The sequence below is a fragment of the Mustela erminea genome, chromosome 2 (assembly GCF_009829155.1).
Source record: "Mustela erminea isolate mMusErm1 chromosome 2, mMusErm1.Pri, whole genome shotgun sequence".
NCBI lineage: Eukaryota > Metazoa > Chordata > Mammalia > Carnivora > Mustelidae > Mustela > Mustela erminea.
In genome coordinates this window covers 72,904,696-72,927,358 of record NC_045615.1, presented here as the reverse complement: position 1 = coordinate 72,927,358, position 22,663 = coordinate 72,904,696, and the positions used below count along the sequence as shown (strand labels likewise).

Below are 22,663 nucleotides of genomic sequence, written 5' to 3'. Positions count from 1 at the left end.
GTGAACAAATAACTACCAGAAAGTTAATTCATACTTTGGGGGTATTTTTTAAAACTTCAGTATTAAAAAAGAAAGAAAAAGTTTTAAGATAAATAAAAAATTCAGTAAACATGGATATAATAATTTCTTTTCCTAAAACAGGGAAATGAATATTAGTTTTTTCTATCTTTCCTGTTCATGGGATATTAAACTTTTTATTTTTTTTTAAAGATTTTTATTTATTCGACACACAGAGAGAGAAATCACAAGTAGGCAGAGAGGTAGGCAGAGAGAGAGAGGAGGAAACACGCTCCCCGCTGAGCAGAGAACCCGATACGGGACTCAATCCCAGGATCCTGGGATCATGACCTGAGCCAAAGGCAGAGGCTTAACCCACTCAGCCACCCAGGCGTCCCAAAATTAAACATTTGAATTTGATAAAAGTGTATATTGTATAAATTATATTGATATGTGTTCTGAGGTACTGCTGCACCACACACCTAATGGATAAGAAAAAAAATAATTTTATGAGTAGTCACCATGCATAGCATTTTATTTCCTGGTGACTGTAATTCAGAACTGCCATTAGCAAATATAGAACTACTGTATTTAAATATAGGTAAAATAATTGTGAAAACACTAGTTGATTTGCTGTATTGATCATAAAGATTAATTGTTCAAAAATAGTAATTTGGTCAAAAGTGACACTTCAAAAACACAGGTTTCAAGTTTTTTATAATTTTTACCTTGAGAGATGATTTTGCAAATTTCATGCAACCTTAAGTATTTCTCATTTTTTTATAAACTTCTTTTTTTTTTGTAAACTCTGGGGATGGAGGTGCTTTCAAAGTTTATACATGTCTTTCTTAGGAATAGGTTCAATTATCTACAACTAAACATGTTGCTGAGATTACATATACCTTCAATTCTCTATACCTTCAATTCTTAAAAGGCAAAAATTGTTTTAAATTGTAGCACTAATGAAATGGGGTGCTAGAAATTATACTTAAAACAGCACTCTAAAAGTCCCATAATTATAGTATAAAAATGCATAGAAAATGTTAAAAACATGTTTAAATACATAATGTAAAAATAATTAATGGAATATAAATTTTATCTTAAAATAAAAATACATAAGAAAATGTAAATTGCTTCTTAAATAGTTCTAAAATATCTTAAATGACACTGGAAACATTAATATAAATATATTAATATAAATATAAACATTAAGAACAACTTCTTAACATTTTTTATCAATTAGTTTAGTTTTAGACAATTCTCTGAAACAAAAACAAAATATAAAAATATACTTGAAATAGTAGAGGAAATATAATTCACAAAAATTAAATAAAGTCATCCAGAAAGGAGATAAAATGCTTAACCATTGAAAAATCATCTCCAATGGGGATAAAATAAATAGTGTGTGAAAACCATTAGTAATTAAAAATACGTTTATAATTTAAATAATTTTTTTTTTATTTGTCAGAGAGAGAGGGAGAGCGCACAAGCTGGGGGAACAGCAGGCAGGAAAAGCAGGCTTCCTGCTGAGCAAGGAGCCTGATGCCCACTCAGTGCCAGGACCCTGGGACCGAGACTTGAGGCAAAGGCAGACGCTTAATGACTGAGCTACCAAGGCATCCCTAAATCAATATTTTCTGACCTTGTATCAACTAGACCCCAATGAGCATAATTATCTTTGCTACTTCTTTGGAAATATCAGGGAGATACACACACACACACACACACACACACACACACACACAAATAAATGGGATACATTTAAATGTCCATAAGATAACTTGTCAACTTGTATTGTGAACATAAAACAAACAAACAAAAAAAAGCTCCCTTTTTTAGGAGTTATATTATACATTTAAAGACATCTTGATCTGATAAAACTAATTAAATAAAATTAATTCCTTGAAAATGTGTCATATCTTTTGATCTCAGTGATTGAGCCCCTCTCATATTGATTTTGCAATTGTTTTGTCTGATAGCTGGTGTATTAGCAGATATTCCCATTATATATCTGTGTATTTTATTCTTAGAGTTTTGAGTTGCTGACAGCACATAATAGAACCTGTTCAAAATAAACAAATGACACACTTTCAAAGTATCCTTATTTATAAGAAAATGTTATAAATTATTCTATTTTATAGAAATTGACATATTTGTTCATATTAGACCATTTTAGGGGGGAAATGGTTTCCTTTTAAATATTAAAATTATTTTACAATATCGCTATTTAAATGAAACTCAAATAATAGCAGTTTATCAATAAGACATTCTCTTCAGAAAAAAAATTTGAAATACAGATATGAACTTCCCATATTATGTAACAATAATCCAATTTTGTACCACTCCTCAAATTCATTCCAATTTGTCCACTCAGGGTACATGACATACAGAAAGACTGAGTTCCTGTGTGTGTGTGTACATGTGTGTGTGTTTCTCCCTTTTTATTTACTCTGCTAAATATTTTATTTACTCTGCCAAAATAACAATAATAATTAGTATAAGAAAGCTTAAAGGATATAAGAATGTACTTAATCAGTGAGCCTTGGCATCATCTTCCCACTTGATAAATAGAGAATGTTTTTACTTCCTAGGAGTCCAGCTACCCTCCCCTTTCCCTTCAAATTTTGCTCATTATAACTCTGGAGATAAGAAAACTCTTTCCTTTCTTCTGATATTGTATAGCAAGTTTGGATATTCTGATAAAGAATACTCATATACATACACAGTAATTACAACCTTGAGCTGATGGCTGCTATAAGCTTGTTTATATCAAAGTCAACATGGTGTGTATTTATGCTTGTGCTATATATATTCCATTTTATATATATACATATATATATATATAATGGAATACTGCTTAGCCATAAATAAGAATGAAATCTTGCCATTTGCAACAACATAGATAGACATAGAGGGCACAACTCTAAGTGAAATAAGGTAGACAAAAAAGAAAATACCATATGACTTTATTCAAATTGAATCAAATTTCACCAAGATTTCATATGTGGAATTCAAAAAAAAAAAAAACCAAAACAAATGAATGAAGAAAAAAGAGACAAACTGAAAACAAACAAACAAACAAAAACAGAATCTTAAATACAGAGAACAAATTAGTGGTTGCCAAAAGGGAGGTGGGTGGTGGAATCGGTGAAGGAGATTAAGAGTATACTTATAATGGTGAACACTGAGTTATATAAAGATTATTAAATCACTGTATTGTACACCTGAAGTTAATACAATGTTGAAGATTAAGTATACTTGAATTTAAAAAATATTCAATCACTGTGGGAAATGTTCCTATAATTTTGAAGTTAAGCAAGTATTAGAAGCACAAGCAAGTTGCATGAGCAGATGTTGTAACCCCCCAGTTCATTCCTGCTACACAATCAATCACTTCTTAATCTGTACATATAGCCTCCAAGGCACTTCACTATGATACATTTATTCAAAATGTGCAAATGAAACTTAGGATAGTGAATGTTTAAAATCTATGAGCTTCTTTGTCAGTAACAAGAGTACTTCACCCTCTATCTAAACTGCTTGTTTTCATTTGCCTAAATTTCCTCCCATGCTATGCATGGGATTGCTCTTCAGAAGCTACTCCCACCACTTTTCATTGCTTCTAAAGTAGACAGAGTCCTGCATCCCCAAGGAGTCAAATGCAAAATTTGGCCTGTAGAAAGTTGCATACACACTAAAAGAATTTCAAGACAGTGGTAATTTACATAGCAAAACCTATAGAACTCTGCACTGAAGGCCTCTACAAGTTGGATCAGGGTGGAATAGAAATGTTGGATTGGGAAAAGCTTATTTGCTATGTGTCTATGGTACAGTAACAGAGATTCCATATTTAATGTATCAACTTAAGCAAGTTGATAGTGTCCCTTTTGGTTTCCTTGTTTGGTTGACTGAAAGCGGACACAAAGATAGATGTCACCATATGAAAATTAAATACTAAATTACAAAAATCTTTTTTTTTTATGTTGTAAAGTTAGATAGCTACAGATATAGATAGAAGGATCAGCGTGAGGCAGGAATCTATCAAAATTCTAGAGGAGAACATAGGCAATAACCTCTTTGACATCTGCCACAGAAACTTCTTTCAAGACACATCTCCAAAGGCAAAGGAAACAAAAGTGAAAATGAACTTTTGGGACTTTATCAAGGTCAAAAGTTTCTGCACAGCAAAGGAAATGGTCAACAAAACAAAGAGGTTTTGTTTTGGGAGAAGATGTTTGCAAATGACACTACAGACAAAGGGCTGCTATCCAAGATCTATAAAGAACTCCTCAAACTCAACACACACAAAATAGATAATCACATCAAAAAAAAAAGTGGGGGCAGAATACATGAACAGACACCTCACCAAAGAAGACATACAAATGGTTAACAGACACATAAAAAAATGTTCATCATCATTAGCCATCAGGGACATTCAAATCAAAACCATATTGAGATACCACCTTACACCAGTTAGAATGGCCAACATTAAGAAGACAGTAAACAACATGTGTTGCAGAGGATGTGGAGAAAGGGGAATCCTCTTACATTGTTGGTGGGAATGCAAGTTGGTGCAGCCATTTTGGAAAACAGTGTGGAGATTCCTTAAGAATTAAAAATAGAGCTTCCCTATGACCCTGCAATTGCCCTACTGGGTAGTTATCCTGAAGATACAGATGTAGTAAACAGTACTGTACCCCAATGTTCATTGACCACAATAGCCAAACTGTGGAAAGAACCAAGATGCCTTTCAACAGATGAATGGATAAAGAAGAAAGGGTCCATATATACAATGGAATATTATGCCTCCATCAGAAAGGATGAATATCCAACTTTTGTATCAACAGAGGAGTCTGGAGGAGATTATACTGAGTGAAATAAGTCAAGCAGAGAGAATCAACTGTCATATGGTTTCACCTACTTGTGGAGCATAAAGAATGACATAGAGGACATTGGGAGATGCAGTGGAGAAGTGAGTTGGGGAAAATTGGAAGGGGAGATGAACCATGACAGACTGTGGACTCTGAGAAACAAACTGAGAGTTTTGGAGGGGAGAGGGGTGAGAGGTTGGGAGGGCCTGGTGGTGAGTATTAAGGAGGGCATGTATTGCATGGAGCACAGGGTGTGGTACATAAACAATGAATCTTGGAACACTGAAAAAATAAAATTAAATTAAGAAAAAAAAAAAGAAGGATCAGCGTGGATTTCTTATGTAAGAGGTGCTCGCATATACTTTTACTATGGGCACTCCCAAACCAGTAATGTGTGAAAAATACCTTAGTAAAGGAAGCTCTAACATCCTTGAGAGCTCTGTGAGATTGTCTTCATGACAAAATGATTGTGGTAATTGTGTCATTAAACTAGGGTTCCTGAATTCAATGGAAGCAGGATCCTGGGATGTCTGACAGTGACAAAGTGAGCCTAGTTACATAATTGACAAATATTCAATCATGATAAGAATGTTTTTACCGTCAGAGACCTTTGTCATTGACCTTTATATCATATTATCTATAGAAATGAAATATATGGGCCTTCTACTAAAATCTTACTTGATTTTTGTAAGCAGAAAAGCTCTTTAATTTTTGAACAGAATTTTTAGTTTTTAACGATAATAGAGTTGCTCTTCAAAGTACTCCTAGATATGAGACAGTTCACAAATTCAGAGGCTTATGAATAAAATAGGAGTCCTCTTTTGCTTCTGAAAATATTCTGTTATTCAGCCAAAAATTTCTTTCTCTTAGTCTTTTCTAAAGGGACTTAGAGTCACTTACCAAGGTATATTAGAAATCAATAAGGCAAAATAACCCAAAAAGGCAGACATTGTAGATTGGCAGTAGCTCTGAAATGATACCAATTCTAGATAATCAAAATGCCATGATAGTTAACCAGTCATAATAAGAGCATATAGTGGCAAAGAGATGAAAAGATCTTTGTTTTGATTCTCTCAATCTATTAGAACAATATGTCATTCCTCAGGATATTGCAGAGATGAATGCCACCATTAATGATCTGAAAGATTTAAGGGGTGGTCATGACTATCATAATCCTATTTAACTTGTCTCTTTGGCTGATATAGAAAAAGGACTGATCTTGAAAAATGGCTATGAATTATTGTAATCTATTTATGTTGTGACTCTAGTTACAGCTACAGTTCCCGATATAAATATAGCATGGACCCTCACAGCTATATTATTCAACTATGGGACAGTAAGTGATTTCTCTCTGTATGAATTGTACTGGAAGCCATTTCCTTTTACCTGGCAAATAGCAGTATGTCTTCCCAGTCAATTCTCCTGATCCCTCCCTTACAAAGATTTTCAGATTCCCATCAACTGAACATTTCACAGAACATCACACTGGCATTTCACGTAAAACTAGTCTTGTCTGTAATACTGATGACATTAAGCTAATTGATCCTAATGAGTAAAACCTTGCAAGTAGATGCCTTGTCAAGATACATATGAACCAGAAAATAGAAGATAAATGCTGGAAAATTCAGAAGACAGTTACCTTAGTGAAACCTCTGGGAATCTAGTAGTCTAGAACATGATGAGATAAGACAAGCTACTGCATAAACTTGGTAAAATTTTTTGGATACTGAAGGCAAAAAGATGGCCCATTTGAGTGTACTACTCTGACCCATTTATCAAATAGGCCACAATACTTCCATTTATGAATGCAGCCTGCAGCAAGATAAGGTCTACAGGGATCTCTTAAGGAAATATTACACATAGACCTTAAGTCCACATTCAACCAGATTTATTCAAATTGTCTGTGTGAAATAGGAATTTTTCTATGGAGCCTCTGGAAAATCTTAATACAAATATTATACTGCCGACCTCTAAGGTTTAGAATAAAAAAAACATGCATTCTTCTTTAATTAATTGTTTGATTTTTAGCAACAACCTCTGACCTGCTCTTAGGCCGTGGTAGAAACTGAATGCTTAACCATGAATATCTTGGACTCATGGGGAACTCCTAATGATCTGTTGACTTAGAAGGTGGAAATAATAATTGTGTCTGGTATATACATATTAAAATAAAATCAGCAGGGCCAAAATTTCAAATGAATTTATTGTATTTAATGGGCTTAAATCATTGTTGATGATTAAAATAAGAATCTTTTGTTATTCATAACAAGTCCTTTTTATGAGTTAATGTTAACAAGGTGACTCTTAGAAAGCCCCTCAGGGTGGGTGTTGGTTTTAAGGGCAACAAACAGAGATTAGAGAGGTGGAACTTTTAGTTCCACCTACTCCCCTCATCCCTGGGAAGAGAAAAGGGACTGGAGATTGACTTCTGTCACAAAAGCCAGTGAGTGATATGAGGAATCTGAGAGGCGTGGCTGGGGAGGGGGGTTGTGAAGGGAGGGGAAAAATGAAAGATGGGACCTGGGAGGGAGAAAAACCATAAGAGACTCTTAATCTCAGGAAACAAACTGAGGGTTGCTGGAGGGAGCGGGTGGGAGGGAGTGATGGGGCGGCGGGGTGATACACATGGGGATGGTATGTGCTATGGTGAGTGCTGTGAATTGTGTTAAGACTGATGATTCACAGACCTGTACCCCTGAAGCAAATGATACAATATATGTTCATTTAAAAATTAAAAAAAAATGTCAGTGAGTTAATCAATCATGCCTACATGATGAAGTCTTCATAAAAACCCAGAAGGACAGCTCAGAGAGCTCTTGGGTTTGATGAACATGTGGAGGTGCTTTGTGCTCCTCTCCACACACCTTACTCTATGCATATTTTACATCAGTCTGTTCCTGAGTTTTATCCGTTTATAATGAACTAGTAATCTAGTAAGTAAATTATTTTCCTGAGCTCTCTGGGCTGCTCTAGCAAATTAACAGTACCTGGAGGGAGGGCTGTGGGAACCTTTGATTTATAGCCAGCAGTCAGAAGCACAGGGAACAACTTGGACTTGGGATTGGTGTGTGAACCTGGAAAAGAGAACAGTCTTGTGGGACTGAGCCCATAATTTATGGATTCTGAGGCTAACTCAAGGTGTCAGAACTGAAGTAGATTGTAGTAGAACTGTGACCTGGTGTCACAGATTTGCTTTGTGTGGGGAAAAGCAGACACATTTGTGACCAGAAGTGAAGTATATAGTAAAGCAGACACACGAGAGTGTTTTTCTTATAGGACATGACTGTTTCATGTGTCCCAGCTGTCAGTTATGTGGACCAGCTGATTTCCAACTAGTGAAGTAAACAGATCAAAGGTAGCACTTCCATCTCCCTGATCCTCTGCACTCTCTGCCTTCCCTTGCCTCCCATTAAAAGCAGCATATCCTGCCAATAACAAGGTCTGAAAAAATCCCAGGTATCTGTACTGCCCTGAAGGTAGCCCATGACATAAGCAATTATACCACACTGTAGTACATAAAAAAATTTACTGGTTTATTGAAGGGGATTTTGGAATTGTTTTAGAATAGTCAGGGGTAGTTTGTCTTAGTCAAAACCTCTTCCACATGCAAGTGGAAACTGGTCTTCTGAGGGCAAAATAACATTAGCACATTGTTTTATTCTATTTTCATTCTCAGTTTATCCTGAGTAACTTTAGTTTCCTCACTTAATCTTAATCTGTTCTGAGGCAGTAATTTTCATTGTATTTTTCTTCAGTAAACTGTGCCTCAGGCCACAGTCATGATTTATCTCCCAAGCTGAACTGTATTCTAAACTATTTATTTAAAATTGCTCTATCCGATAACAAATATTTACCTCCACTAAATACTTTTTTTTTTTCATTCACTTCAGTCTTAAGTTCCTCAAAATGTTTTTAGATTTCTTGACTTTATTTTTCTAGCTAAATTCATATCATGACTGGCCATTCGGGTCACATGTATCTTCAATTCTCTTTTTGTTCTGTTCTCTGCTGCTTTCATTTAAACATACTCCCAAAATGGATCTTTCTTATCAAAAGCTTTTTCCCCCTCCTAAGCCTTGCTGGAGAGAACTACATGACTCTGCCAGGTGGGGCAGATTTATGATTTCCAATTTCAGTTGGGTCTTCAAAATTGCCTGGCAATTCCATTACTTGTTCACTCAAATGACTGTTGGTTTGATGGCCCTGACCTGTGTAATGGTGTGAGCAAGCTCTCCCCTTTACTGTCCTGTACTTATTTCTGGTGTCTCAGAGGAGCTCTTCACACACACACTTATTTGTGAATTTATGAACTGCAGTCCTCAAGCTGTGTTACTCTGGTATTGCTGTCTTACTTCAGCTTCTACTTTCCCTCACTTGCTTCCCTGGGTGCTTATAGACATTTTACTGCAGCTACTTGCCATCCTGAAATGTTATCAGGAAAGCCACTTCTCAAAGTTCTGGGGACTTTTCATCCTTGAAGGGTCAGAATGATACGGAGTTGTCACTGGAGAAGGGCTTCTTGACAAGCTGTTGTCAGAGACAGTTACCTAAACACCCTGCATTTAGGCTCATCTTGTCTTCCTTTTGAAGCTCAGAGACTGTGGAGCCCTCATTCCTTATTCTAAGCTGCTCAAATGTTATTTATGGTGAGTCAAAGGAAACATACACATTACCACTTTTATCCCCCTTTTGGTCAAAGTCTTTCTTTAATCCAAATCTCTTCTCTATCACTAGGTCTAAAATAAAATTTCTTGTGTTTTACTGAAGGGAAACCATATATAGCCTATGTAAGGAAGTATTAATAGAGACATACTATCTAATCCACACTAGCAGAAATTGCACATGTTCTTTGTTATACTTGTCTCTTTTACTTTCCCTTAATTTATTTTTATAAATGTAGAGCATTCTATTTAAACCTTCCTATTTTTTTGGATGCCCATACCTATTCTGCTAACTATAAGCTGAAATTATTGCTTTAACTTCAGAGGAAAAAAAATAATTTCCCTCTTCATTCATTTTTTTAGCAAACATTACATCATTTATTCAGCATAAAATGAACCAGTCATGTTAAAAAATAGTTTAAGGCCGATCTTCTATATCCAAGAGACAAACAGTGATAGAGCATGTAATAATAAACTGATTTAAATAAAATATTAAAATTACTGTAATAAAAGTCTTTGTAGTATATTGCAAAGTTACACAAAGGGAGGGAAAAATCTTGTTTGTAAGGTAAAGCAAAAAAAAAAAGGATCCTTTGAAGAAATGATATTAACAGGATTTGTATATATAAGGAGTGGCTATCTGTCCTACTACATAAGATTATTATAGTCATCAAAATTAGTAATACATGTAGAATTATTTTATCATGTGTGAAATAATAAATACATAGTTTCAACATATGAATATGTGTATGTGAGTTTCTGTGATACCACAATAAGAAAACTTATTCTTGGTCTCCTTTCTACTGGGGGAAAAAATATGTGTCCATCTGTTCTTACTACAATGCCATGGACTTTCCTGTAATGTGTGACTATCTCTTCTTCAAATTTGCTATATACCCATTTTCACATTCTGCCCGAGGTCTCACATACTTTTCTTTACATTTTAATAATTTACTTATAAATATTTACAGAACAATCACTTATATGCAAAATGCTATGTTATAAATTATGGTTGGGAGGGCTGAAGGGGATTATATTAATAATTCAGGTTTGCTCTTGGCCCTTAGACTGTTTACTGAGTACGATAAGGATCAGCCTCTTCAGAAATGGAGCATGAGTGTTTATAGGTTCTTATATTTTTTTCTTTTAAACACTAATACAAAATTTTAAAGTCATATCTTGGTCAAAAAGTAATTTTTTATTCTATCTGGAATGCATATTTAACTTAAAGTAAAAGCCTTAAAACCCATTACAATGTTATAATCTATTAACTATTTTATCGAGGTATGATTGATAAGCTATACAAATTTCATGTATAAAAATCAATGAGTTTGACAATGAGTAAGGAACAATAAAATCATGACTATCTAGAGGAGGAAAAATAATTCTTCCTCTACCTTTCTGAGTTTTTAGTGGAAACTTATGAAGTAAAAGATTAACAAGAGAAAAACAAACAGCAGTTTATTATCATGTATGACTCATGTATATTGGGAGATACTCAGAGAAAAATTAGTAACTTCCACGAAGGGGCATAAAAATCAGGATTCAATACCATTTTAATAGGGAAAGGAGGCTGGGTTGATGTCTTAGGGAAGAGTAAATGGTTTCTAGGGAAGATGAATGAACTCTGAGAAGGACAGATGGGAGGTAACATGATTTGTGGTAGTTTGTCTGAGCAGTGCTGTCAATGTCTAGTCTCCTCTCATGTGATAAGGGCTAATTTTCCCTGGTTGATGGAATTCCCAAGGAAGGGATTTATAAGAATTGGGTTTCTTTCGGAGAATCTGTCATTAGGCAGATAAGCAGGGTTCAGAGAACATGTTTTCCTGCCTTTGCTGTTTTTCAAGTGTCACAGCTCAAAAGAGTCAATATACTAAAGTGGCGTGCTCTGGTGTGGCATGTTCTGAACTCATACAGTCGTCATTCAGGGTGGCATATTCTGCTATCCTTTGTCACCATCAAGTCCGTAAACATATTCATCACATCGAAAAGTTTCCTCCTGCCCCCTTTTTATTATTATCATTATTTTTGTGTGTGTGGTAAGACATTTAAAACATCTCTTTCTAGAAAAAAGACATTTAAAACCTGCTTAGCCAATGTTAATTATACGACAAAGTATTGTTAGCTATAGACACTATGTCCTATGGTAGATCTCAAGAACTTTGTTTTGTGTAACTAAAACTTTGTAGTCTTTGACCATCATCTTCTGATTCCCCTTTGCTGGAGCCCCCTGGAAACCAACATTTTACTTTGCTTCTGTGAATCTGTGAGTTTTAGATTTCACATACAAGTAAGGTATTGCAGTATTTGTCTTTCTGTGTCTAGATATTTCACCTACTATAATGATGTTCCTTCTTTTTTAAGGTTGAATACTATTCCATTGTACATATCTACCAAATATTTTTTATCTATTTATCTGTCAACAGATATTTATTTATTTATTTATTTATTTATTTATTTATTTATTTTCTGTATCCTGGATATTGTGAATCATGCTGCAGTGAGCATGAGAGTGTGCGTATCTTTTTGAAATCTGGTTACAATTCTTTTGAATAAATACTCAGAAGTGGGATTGCTGGAAAATATGATAGTTCTATTTTTTATTTTTTAAGGACCTTCTGTACTATTTTCCAAGATGGCTGCACCAATTTACATTTCCACCAATAATATACCCAAGTTGTTTCTGCTCTACATCCTCACCAACACTTCTTAACTTTTGGCTAAAAGTTATTACTTTTAGTAATAGCCTTCTAGCAAGTCTGAGGTGATATCTCATTGTGGTTTTTATTTGCATTGCTCTAGTTATTAGTAATGATGAGCATATTTTCATATAGCTATTGGTCATTTGTATGCCTTCTTCGAAGATATCCAAATGTCCATTTATTTTTATTTTTTTTTAATTATTGAATTGTAGGAATTCCTTATTTATTTTCAATATTGGCCCTTTATTAGATATATAATTTGTAAATATTTTCTCCTACTTTATAGGCTGTTTTCTCATTTTGTTGATTGTTTCTTTTGCTATACAGTCCTTTTAGTTTGGAGCAGTCCCAGTTGTTTATTTTTGTGCTTTTCGTGTCATGAAGTTCATTGCCAAGACCAATGTCAAGAAGCTTTTCCTTATTTTTTCATCTAGAAGTTTTATGATTTAAAGTTTTATATTTAAATATTTAATCTATTTTAAGTTGATTTTTATATAAGGTATAAGATAAGGGCTCGATTTCAGTCTTTTGCAAGTGGTTTTCCAGTTTTCTTAATATATTTATTGAAGAGTCTGTCCTTTCTCCATTTTGTATTCTTGGCACTTTCGTCAAATATCATTTGACCACATATGTGTGGGTTTATGTTGGGGCTCATTATTTTGTCCCATTTGTTTACATGTTCATTTCTTTCTTTTATTTTTTTATCTGTTCTTTTCTATGTCAGTACTATACTTTTTGATTACTATAGCTTTGTAAAACAACTTGAAACCAGAAAACATGAAGCTCCAGATTTTTTTATTCTTGCATAAGATTGTTTCAGCTGTTCAGAGCCTTTCGTGGTTCCATATAAATTTTAGGATGGTTTGCTACCTTTGTGAAAAATGCCATTGGAATTTTGATAGGGATTGCACTGACTCTAGATTTCTCTAGGTAGAATGGATATTTTGATACTACTAATGCTTTCAATCTATGAACACAAAATATTTTTCCTCTCATTTGTGCTTTGTTCAATTTTTTTTTTTTTTAAATAATGCTTTACACTTTCTAGTGTTGAGATATTTCACCTTCTTGGTTACACTTATTCTTAACTGTTATATCTTTTTGATGATATAAAAAATGATTTTTTCTTTCCTTTTCAGAATGTTCATTGTTAGTGTATATGAATTTTAACCAATACTTGAATGTTGAGTGCATCATGAAGGTTTACCGAAATTAAAAATATGGAAGGAAAGAAATATTTGAGTTGCATTTGGTAAGAAATTTTGATTTTTTCAAAATGATGAAAAATTTCCAGTGACTCTACTGAGGCTTTAGCTTTTATCTTTTTCTCCCTATCCTCTTGCTAAACCCAAATGGCTAACCAGTGGTTATTCATTCACTTTTTCAACAAATATTCATTACTCATTATAGGGTAAATTAACAGCCCCAGCCTTAATTATCTTGCATCCAATTTTGTGATTAACACAACCTCAGTGTTTCCATACCCTTTCCAATTTCCAGTAGTGAACAATTTTCAAAATAGAACAAAGCCAAAATTTATTGACCTTCTTCAATCTATCCTATAAAATGTTTAGGTTCCTCCTTACACAGAGTTGTTTTTGTGAGATGTTCTCACATCGTAGAGGTATAATAAAGGTTTCAGTTAATGACTAATTTAGGACAGTTTCTCCTATTAATTAATTTGAATTTGAAAAGATAATTACACTTGATCTTAGCCAAAAGGCCGAGAAGCAATGGATTTGAAGAGATAATTAAAAAGCTTATTTTTCTTTTTAACTTCCTAAGAAATAATACTGAAAAACAATATATTAAAAATACACTGAAAATTGCTATTTTAATCAAGTTGACACTATTAAGTTGGGTCAATATTTTATCTGATTAAAAACAGTGATGCTGTATCTGATTTTATTTGTCATTAAATATGTTTCTTTAAAAAAAAAGATTTTAGAATACATATTTATAAAAAAATTAAAAATTAAAAAAATAAATATACTCATTGTTTAAACAATGAGTGATGAGACTCCTTAAAAAAAAAAAAAAAGATTTTATTTATTTACTTGGGAGAGAGATTGAGAATGAGAGAGAGAGAGCATGAGAGGAGAGAAGTCAGAGGGAGAAGCAGACTCCCTGCCGAGCAAGTAGCCTGATGGGGGGCTAGATACCAGGACTCCAGGATCATGACCTGAGCCGAAGGCAGTCGCTTAACCAACTGACCCACCCAGGTGCTCATCATTAAATATGTTTCATTAAGAATTTATGTATGTGTTTCTCATTCTGTAAAATCAAGCATAATGTTAATTCTATTTCTCCAAATAATGCTCATGAGCAAATCAACATCGTCCTTACTAAATAAATAATGTAATGCTTTTGTGATATACTTATGATTTTGTATAGAAGTGTGTGTTATTATACAGTCATGCACACATGCATACACTCATGCATACTTTTTTTTTTAAGATTTTATTTATTTATTCAACACAGAGAGAGAGAGGTCACAAGTAGGCAGAGAGGCAGGCAGAGAGAGAGGAGGAAACAGGCTCCTCGCTGTTCAGAAAGCCCGACAGGGGGCTCGATCCCAGGCCCCGAGATCATGACCTGAGCCGAAGGCAGAGGCTTTAACCCACTGAGCCACCCAGTCGCCCCCACTCATGCATACTTTTATCCAACTTGGCAAATAAATATAGCAGTAGGAATTCTGTATTTATAGCAATTTCCTCCTTTATTTTAATTGTCATAATTTTCTGTACCAATGAGAAAAGCAAATACTAAATTAGTCTCAGTATGTTATTTCTAAGCCTGTTAGGATTCAAGAATGTAAAGCCATAATATGTTTCTTAAAAAAGTCTGCCTTCTGGACATCAGGAGTTTTGGGTTCAGGTAAAATAACGCTGATTTTGTAACTATAGCCTGTGTGTGTGTGTGTGTGTGTGTGTGTGTGTGTGTGTATGAATCTATGTTAAAATATCTTTTAAATTAAATGTCAAGTTCCACTTAGCACTGGAAACACAGTCTATGCTTGTTTGAGGAGTGGTTGTCAGCTTGTGTTGTGCCCTGTCAAATTGCCAGCTACCGTGTTATGATGACTTTAGGCCAAAGGATCACAGAACTCCATATCTAATGTGGTTCAATAAAAGTGGGAGAAATACGAGTCAACCTATTAATTTTCGGGAATTAGATTTCAGCTTTTAATTATTTAAGGATATTTTAGTCACTTTCTCTGTGGATGAATCAATAAGTCAGAAATCCCTTCCAGAGTCAGACATTAAAAGAGAAGCTGAAATCTATCAGAGAAGTAATTGCAATGAAAAATTGAGTTTTAGCCTTATGATGTAGTTATACTGGAAGTTTTTGTTCTGTTACTTGCAAATGAAATTTTTTATTTTTATATTTCTTTTTGTTTGGAAATGTTCTCATTGAATATCCATTGTGATAAATTTTATCTATTACCTATCATCTATCTATCTATTTATCTATTTGGCATCTATCTATGAACTTTTTCTAGCCAGAAAGGAATTGGTAACTAAGATTCATGGACTTTATTTTCAGATGACTGGGAGGGAGGATATATGATTCACTGACCAGAGCAGATCCTACAGGAATGTTGAGGGCCTCCAGTGGTGCCAGCAGTTGTATCCAGCAGCACTGTTGGTCCAGCTGCTCCAGGTTTGTCCTCTGTGACACTGCAACCTAACTGTTCCTTGAATTATAATATTGATTATGGTATTTAGAGCTTAATTTCACTTTGTTTCTGTTTTCCTAATTTCCCAAACTCTGTCAGCTTTATGAGCTAATCAGTTTTCCAACATTTTCCTGCTACTTGAGTTAGAGCTTATCTCTCTTGCTTGGAGTAACAGAACCATACTTTTTTTTTTTTTTTTTTTTTTTTTTTAAGATTTTTTTATTTATTTATTTGTCAGAGAGAGAGAGTGGGCGAGAGCGAGCATAGGCAGACAGAGTGGAAGGCAGAGTCAGAGGGAGAAGCAGGCTCCCTGCGGAGGGCAAGGAGCCCGATGTGGGACTCGATCCCAGGACGCTGGGATCATGACCTGAGCCGAAGGCAGCTGCTTAACCAACTGAGCCACCCAGGCGTCCCCAGAACCATACTTTTGAAGAAACTTTGCAGCTATGGTTTCAGGTGCAAGCTAACTTAAAATCATAAAATTTTTCTTCTAAAATAATTATGTCATTACAAAATGGGTACAATTTAGGTATCATTTTTCCCCTAAAGTCTATTTTGTTAGATATTCACATAGCTCCATTAACTTTTTTGTTGTGTTTGTTAAGAATTTTTATGGTATAACTTTTTCCATTCTTGACTTTCTTCATGTCTGTGTCCTTCTGTTTTAGATGTGGCTCTTGTAAACCACATACAGTTGTCAGCAAATGTAGATGGCACCCTAACCATAGATCCAAAATCATTCCCAGTACAAGGGGCAGTGCTATACATCATGACCCTCTTTATATTTGAAATCCAGTAGCAAGCCCTGGAGAGAAAATCATGTCAGCTGCCACCATCACAAACTGCTTTTCATTCGTAGCAATGCAAGTGATTCCTGCAGCAACCTTTCTTAGTTATTTCAGACAGGCATAACTGTCTGCATTTTATTGTTGAGTACAGGTTAATAAGTTTCTCAAGGGGACACAGGAAGGAAAACAGGGATTTGAAACCAATAGCTTCTGCTTTTACAATATATATATATTTTTTTAAGCATTATACCATTTCCACATATACATTTAGATTAAATTGACTGTCCAGCATCATACAGTCTCTTTTGGATCCACCACTTACTTTTTCACACTTCTATCTTCATATGTGGTTTGATACATGATTCAAATTAACACATTTGTCCTAGAAAGCAAATGTATAAATTTGGGGAGGAGGGAAGGTAGAGGGAACATTTAAAAAATATGCTTCAAAAGAAAAACCACAGTATTGTTTACCCTAAAATGTGTGTGTGTGTGGTGTGTGTGTGTGTGCATGCACACGTGTATATGTATTTATAGACTAATTTCCAGGCTTTGTTCTATAGCTTTTACAGACATTGATTCATTAAAATCCCATAGCAGTCATATGAACTAGTGATTTATATTATTCTTATTTTGCAGATGTGGGTACTGAGGTAGAGGGAGATAAAGCATATTTTCCAGGGCTTTATAGATAAGGTTTTAACCTGAAGCTTTCTGTTTCAAAGTCTATATTCTTGATCACCACTCTAAATGATTTTTATTTCATAGGGGCTTTTGAATAGAAAGTATTTTGAGAAGATATTATTTCAGAAAATCTATTAATGATTGTGAGGAACAATATTTGTTATCAAAATTTCCTCATGAAAAAAGACTGACTTATTGGGATATAACTATGTTTAAAAGACTAAAGATAACACAATATATATGAAATATAAAAATGTTTACTAGCATTTCTCATCTCAATGCACCTTATTTAAACTTATGGCTAACAGTAGTTTAACTCTCTTTTGCAATCGGTAAACTTGAGTCCTAGAAATAAAAATAATTTTTTTTTTCAACAAATATGCATGTACTGGGTATTTCCCACTCGACAAATCATTGTCTGAACTCTAAGGATTTAGCAGTGAGCAAACCAGTGAATAAAATCTGTAATCTAAGGGGATCATATACTAGAGTAGCTGGTAGATACTAGGATAGATAGTGAACAAATAAAGAAGAAAATATATATCATATATCAGATGGTTACTAGTATGTAGAAAAATAAGAAAAGTGAGCAGTGTAGACAGGACTAAGAGATGAAAGTGAAGCTGAAATTTTAAGTTGAGATGATCAGGAATGTTTCATAGAGAAGGCAATATTTGAAAATCAACAGGAAGGGGCGCCTGGGTGGCTCAGTGGTTTAAGCCGCTGCCTTCGGCTCAGGTCATGATCTCAGGGTCCTGGGATCGGGTCCCGCATCGGGCTCTCTGCTCGGCAGGGAGCCTGCTTCCCTCTCTCTCTCTCTGCCTGCCTCTCCATCTACTTGTGATTTCTCTCTGTCAAATAAATAAATAAAATCTTTAAAAAAAAAAAAAAAAAAAAAAAAGAAAATCAACAGGAAGAGGTAAGGGAGAAATGTCTGTTTATTTGGAGGGAGAAATCCAGGCAGAGGAACTCAGGAGACAACAGTCCTGATGTGATCTGGTATTTTAACAGAGATTCAGGTTGATTGGAGAAAGTCAATTATCACATGGTTTCACTTACTTGTGGAGTATAAGGAATAGAAAGGATATTAGGAGAAGGAAAAGAAAAGTCATTTGAAGTAAATCGGGGGGGAGACAAACAATGAGAGACTGTGGACTCTGAGAAACAAACTGAGGGGTTTGGAAGGAAGGAGAGTGGGTGGTGGATATTAAGGAGGGTACATATTGCATGGAGCACTGGGTGTGGTACATAAACAATGAACCTTGGAATACTGAAAAAAATTAAAATAAATTTTAAAAAAATTAAGTGAAACCAAAAGAGAGAAAAAAAATAAAAAAGGTTGATTGGGCCCATGCAGAACAAGTATATGCATCTCTTTTCTCAATCCAAGATTGGCAAATTGCAGCTCTACAGACTTAAAAGAAAACAGTAAGTATTTTCATTTTCAATAAAGGTCTACTTAAGACAAAGTTTCTTAATGGTTGCTATATATTTTTTCTATGATACATGAATATATATATTTAATTATGTAAATTGAATTTGCTCACAAAAGCTAATTATTTTACTAAATACATATAAACACATTACTTTAAAATTTTCCAGCCATTTGTTCTACACTTATTTGCAATAGCTTTAAATATAGCTATCTCATTCCATAAAATCTACTGCCTCTTACCATATGAAATATATTAAAAAATGTAGTTAACACAAGTAAATATAAATTTTGGAGCTATATTTTTAAAATAAGTATTTTAAATTGGATAAACATTTAGAATATGTTTTGAAATTATGTTTAATAAGGTAATTTCTGTATCCAATGTAATTCATATAGAAGCTATATAGAATCAGCTCTGTTACCTTACAAGGCTATGCATATAAACTTGATCATCTTCAATGGAATTGGTGCTAATCTCTTAAATTTCTTTTAAATTATTTGAATGTTTTAGAGGTCTAAATACTATAGACCATACAGTTTTGCTTTAGATATTTTGAACACATGATTTATAAAGTTTTGTAGAGATGTTGGTGAAAGATATTTTTTTAGTGAATGGTACTTAATGTTTCTCATTCTTACCTTGGAATGATATTTCTTATACACAGGGAAAATAAGTTTCTTTGGCAAGAACTGGTTGGTTTCTCTGGGGTTTTTTAGGCTTTTACCTAGGTTGGTTTGGTAAGAGTCAGACAAAAATTGATCAAATGCAAGACTATTTCATAGAACTTTACAAAAGTGATTACAAAAGTGAAATGCAAGACTATTTCATAGAACTTTACAAAATAATTATGGTTATTTGTAGTAAAGTAATATCACCATATCACCAAGAATGGAGATAACATGACAGTTTCAGGCAGTAGTGACAAGATAGTCTTATTTAATAAGCTTTGGTCCTTCTACATATGCATAGTTAGGGAAAAATATGTTAAGGATCTATCATCATTCAGATTTCTACTTCAGCAACTTTGGAGATGGTGACATTTTCTGAGCTCGAAAAGAGGAGAAGAAATTCATGGGATAAATTTGTTTTGAGTTTTGGATATATTAAATTTGAGTTGCCCTTAAGTTAATTAAAGTGTAGTTAACTAGAAATATGTTAAAGCGGTGAAGAAAGGAAGAAAAAAAAAGAAAGGAAAATAAGTAAAATGCAGGTAACTCTTGACATACGTGTTTTGAGATGGGGAAGAAGATCTCAGATGCAGATTCTTCTTTTGGAGAAGTCATCACAATACAGACACAGATGATAACTGAAGACACGATGGTAAGAAATCTCTAAGAATGTATATGTATATAATTTCTCTCTAACCATACATATATAGAAAGACCAAGTCCAGTTAAAACTTTCTTGTTAATAGTGGCTGAATCTGCCCTGTTTTCTCCATTCTTAGTGATACTACTTAAGTACCAACAACCATAATTCTTCTGTGAAGTTTTATGAAACAGCCTTATATTTGATTAAATTTTGTCTGACTCTCATGGAACCATTCTCTAAATACTGCCAATGATTTTCTACTTAATATAAATTTGGTTATGTCATTCTTTTGCCAAAAAGTTTTCCATGCATTCCTTTGTCTAGACAACTCTTATCAAATGTTTAAAGTATGCAATTTAATATTATTCTTTAGTTCACACCATGGACACTCGTTTTTTGAAGACTTTATACCAGAGAATCCTAGTTTAATTTCTCCAGTCACATTGCTTATCATCATGTGATAACTACTGTCTTTCTCCAGCAGATTGTAAGCAGTGAAGAAAGAAACTGTCTTTTTAACCTTTATAGGCAAAGTTGAGCATCGTGTTGCCTTCAACAAATACTCAATATTTACCGAGTTGAATTTACTCTCTTATAGCAGGCATAGTTAATAAGAATATATGATTTGAGTCCTATTTTTAATCAAGCAACACACTACATGCTATAAAAATGTTGGATATTTAATGAAGTGTTAAATTGCTGCCCTCAGGCAGTTTATGGTCTAATATTGGCTCTGGAAGGTATAAAATCATGAAAAATAATGAACAATAAGCCATTTGCTTAATACCAAATACATAATACTGGGAATAATTTTTGTAAGAAGTCATTGGAGCACAGATTCTAATAATTCTATGTTTCTTAAAAAAAAAAAAATCTCCAATTAAGACCCTTTTCTTGGTTTGGACTTTTTTGACCTTTTCACAATAAATGAGAATCAGATATCCAATTTGAAAAACAAATAGGCATTGTAAGAATAAAGATGTTCATTTACATTGGTTATTCAATGCATGCTGAATTTCCCTCATGTGTTCTGCACTCTTACTGAATGTTGGAAACATAAAGCCTCTAGTGCTGAATAGTTTACAATGTTATGAGGCAATGAGACAGATAAATGTATAGTTTAAAACAATATGGTGATTTTATTTTTTAAAAATTTTTTTAAAAAATATTTATTTATTTGACAGAGACATCACAAGTAGGCAGAGAGGCAGGCAGGGAGGGAGAGAGGGAAGCAGGCTCCCCACGGGGCTCGATCCCAGGACCCTGGGATCATGACCTGAGCCAAAGGCAGAGGCTTTAACCCACTGAGCCACCCAGGCGCCCCCAATATGGTGATTTTAATGATAGCTATATGCAGAGGGTAAGAGTAGGGATCAAAAGTAGCTTGAATATGCATGAATCTCTGATATATTGGGGGAATGAGTGGTATTACGATGACTTAGGGAAACTGAATAAAATGCCCACGTTTTACCATTATAATACCACTTAAATTTAATGGGTATTTTCTGTTATCCTCAAGCATAAAAAATTTCTAATCAAAACAATATAACTTTATTTATTTATTTATATTTTATTTTATTTATTTTTTATTTGAGAGAGAGAGAGACTTTGAAAGAGAGCATGAGAGGCGAGAAGGTCAGAGGGAGAAGCAGACTCCCTGTGGAGTAGGGAGCCCCATGCGGGACTCCATCTTGGGGCTCCAGGATCATTATCTGAGCTGAAGGCAGTTGCTTAGCCAACTGACCCACCCAGGCGTCCTATAACTTTATTTTTGATAAAGCATAGTTATAATGAAAGTTGCTGTGAAAATAAAGGAATTGTTTTTTAATTATTTGTGAATAATTCCATTCATAAATATTTATGGTGTTGATTATTTCTTCAGCAAAGCTTTGCATTGCATGTCAATTTCTTTTTTCTTTCTTTTTTTTTTTCCCAATCATTTTAGGCTATGAAGTGAACATATATTGACTAGAAATTAATGATCAAATGGGAAAACTAATAATTTTAGTGATTTAAAACTCTCTTAATAACTATGCTGAGATGGTGATATTTTCAGTTTATAAACACAGTGAAAGAAATGCTTTTAATAATGAAATTTATGTGATTATAGAGACACATCTTATGAATTTTCCAATACTGCAAAAACACATTTAAAAGCACAAATACATAAAGCCAACTAAAGAGGCAACTTTTTTTTTTCTCTTTGTTTTTTTAGTGCTTTGAACTTAGAGCAATTAGTTTAACTTAGGTTTCAGTCAATATTGAAGTTGCCATTTTATGTAAAACAATTCCAGATTTGTGCCAATTATCCCCCTTTGGGGCATAATTAAGAACAAAACCTTATTCAACTGTTAATGTCAATATTTAAAAACAAAACAAAACAAAACAAAGAAGTAATATCATCTGCTAAAGAAAGCCAAATCACACAGTGGCTCATGTAGGCATGGGGAAAGTGTTTTCTTTCTTAAAAACCTTGAAAACAGATGTGAATAAGTAGTATTTCCCCAGGAAGCAAAGCCAATCTGTAGAAACTT

General features: G+C 34.0%; 1 pseudogene; it reads right to left on the bottom strand.

The window, feature by feature from the left end:
• Positions 1-13,862: 13,862 nt before the first annotated feature.
• On the bottom strand, positions 13,863-13,966 carry LOC116585327 (annotated as a pseudogene).
• Between the last annotated feature and the right edge of the window lie 8,697 nt (positions 13,967-22,663).